The following is a 3,055-nucleotide window of genomic DNA, read 5'->3' as shown; positions in this document are numbered from 1 at the left end:
GGCAAAGAGGGGTTTGGGCTGGAGGTTGACAGCTCGCGAACCCCCCCCCCCATGTAATAACCTCGAGACCCCCTGAGGGGTCCCGACCCCCAGTTTGAGAACCCCTGACATAGCAAGTCTCTCAAATTCATTGGGGATGAAGAAGGAGGATGGTTAATTAATGCAAACAAAGAAGAAAATCCTGGCTTATTAGCTGGAAACAGTTGTTAGATGTCTCTGTTGTTTACCTACTTCAGAGATCAACAGTCCTGGGGTCTGGAACAACATTATCCAATCAGATCACAAATAAAAATGTCTGTATTCCATCTTTCTCATCAGATGCATCTTATACTTAACCTCTTTCGAATGCTGCTTATTTGTTTTTTTAAATTATTACCTTTTATAGGCCTATCAGCCTAATGGAGAGTTTTCCAGATACAGTACTTTTGATGAAGGTATTCAGAATATGAGGTGCAATATATAGCTTGTATTGACTTCTCATTTCAGTGAACATCACGAATTTTTGCCTTTTAATATAAATAATAGCTCTGCCTCATTTATTTGCCTTTAGAGTTCATACATTTTGATGTTCACATTAAAAGTCAAGAATTCCTTAAATTCATGCTTTAAGTGAGCCCCGTTCTCACAAACTACTCCAAATAGTTACCACTACTAATTATACATTTTTTGAAAAAAGAACGAGGAGTAGTTGTGGCACCTTAGAGACTAATAAATTTATTTGGGCATAAGCTTTCGTGGGCTAAAACCCACTTCATCAGATGCATGCAGTGGAAACTACAGTAGGAAGATATATATATATATATACACACAGAGAACATGAAAAAAATGGGGGTTGCGATACCAACTGAACCGTGACTAATCAATTAAGGTGGCCTATTATCAGCAGGAGAAAAAAAACTTTTGTAGTGATAATCAGGATGGCCCATTTCAAACAGTTGACAAGAAGGTGTGAGTAATCATAGGGGGAAAATTAGCATGGGGAAATAATTTTTACTTTGTGTAATGACCCATCCACTCCCAGTCTTTATTCAAGCCTAATTTAATGGTGTCCAGTTTACAAATTAATTCCAGTTCTGCATTTTCTCGTTGGAGTCTGGTTTTGAAGTTTTTTTTGTAGAAGAATTGCCACTTTTGCTGATACAGACTAACATGGCTACCACTCTGAAACCTGTCTACATTTTTTGAATAACCTTCTTAAACAGAAAAAGTGAAACCACTATATTTGAAATTACCAAAATATATTACCATCATTATTGAAAGTAGTTTATTATTAAAATATTTGCAATTGCTTATTCCTGAACAGCTGAATTGAACATAACAAGCCATAACATTTTGCTTTTGTTTCCCTTCTAAATACTCTGGAACTCAACTTGGTTTATATTTAACTTTCTTTTTTTGTCAAGTATGACAATGATTACAAAAATATACAAAACACTTCAGTAATTCTGAGCAACACACTTCTACTCAACCTCTCTCCAAGTGTGCACATCCAACTTCAGGTCTTGTTTTGCTTCAGATCTTTAGCTGTGCAAGGTATTTGCCAGACAGCATCACTATTCCTTGTTGGGTTTTGTGCTCAATGTACAATTATATATTATCATATTAATGGTACAGATTAATTTGTAAGGCAGACCCCACCAGCAGTAGTACTGTACAGAAATAGAGGCTCCTTCCCAGCAAGAATCATAAATTTAGTTTATTGGCTAGCCATGACTGAGATTATAACATGTACAATTATACATTTTCACCAAAAGCAAAAGGTGTATTACAAAACTACAATATAATACAAAATATAATACAAAATAGATTGGGCATTGAGAAAACTTAGTTTTAATGTATTTTAGTTCTACTGTGTTCTGGTTATGTCTTATAGCTTATATTTTTGTATGTGTTTTGTACATTATATGTAAATACACACACACACACCACCTACAGTATGGTGTCATGATAACTTGGAATACGTTATTTTATTTCTGCAGCCATGTGATATAAACCCCAGACCACTTGACAAACAATGGAAGGATGTGACCACGTGCATTTGCTTTGCACTTTTCACCACTTCACCTGTACCCTACCAGTATTATAGCTGTGCCAGAGCTACTTTCAGGATTTGCAACCTCTGAACAGCTTCAAATAGTCACCACTTAAAACAAAATAACCTGCCACAAAAAAAGTTTCCTTCTTTCTCCTCAAATGAAGACAAGGTAAAAAGTACAGATCTAAAATTACATTTGCTGCATCAGTGAGGGATCCACAGTTTGGAGGCCTGATGTCATTGGTGTTGAGATAGTAAGGTGATAAGTCCCTACTTTCGAATACGTCTATATCTCTTAAGTATTTCTATCCGGTCTAGAATCACATGCGTTATCCCACTCAGTTGGGATTTCAGATTATCCAGTGAAATGTGTGTAAATATATGCACACTCACACAAAGACCTGTGATGTGAACCGGTGGTTCTCATCATATGAGACCTTAAATTTGCTATACTCTGAAATACAGAAAATCTATTTTAAATTACTTTTGAAACCATTAAAATTGTATTTCAAAATTTTCCTCCAAAGCCTGTCTGATAGCTAAGGCAACCTGGTTTTAAAGGTGGAGGGATGTAAAAAATAGTACCGATTTAAAAACAACTCTAAAATATTTTCTAAACTAACATATCTAAAATGCAGCATAAAAAATACATGATGGTGTTTGATGGTTTGAAGTTTTTATTGGTACTCTTGGAATGATTTGTGTTATTCACTCATGGTTGCATCACATATGAGTACTGCAGTCTTCACAAATGAATGCCAATAAATGTTACACCAGCGCACAGCATTAATATTGTACACACAGACATTCACTTTATGCTTTTGAGGAACATGCCATCTAACTGCAACGGTCAGTGGAAAAATATTTTGTTTTAAGTTTCTAATTTCTCTAGATCCAATTTCTCCTACTTAGTATTGGATATCAGTCCAATAATATGGAGGGGAGAAGAAATTCTTAGGAGACAGGTTTGCAATGAACTTGCATAGCAAAAATTCTTCTTTGCGACTAATTATGTTGGAA

The sequence above is a fragment of the Terrapene carolina genome, unplaced genomic scaffold (genome assembly GCF_002925995.2).
Source record: "Terrapene carolina triunguis isolate 2854851 unplaced genomic scaffold, T_m_triunguis-2.0 Scaffold85, whole genome shotgun sequence".
NCBI lineage: Eukaryota > Metazoa > Chordata > Testudines > Emydidae > Terrapene > Terrapene triunguis.
Note: the sequence above shows the minus strand (reverse complement) of the source record.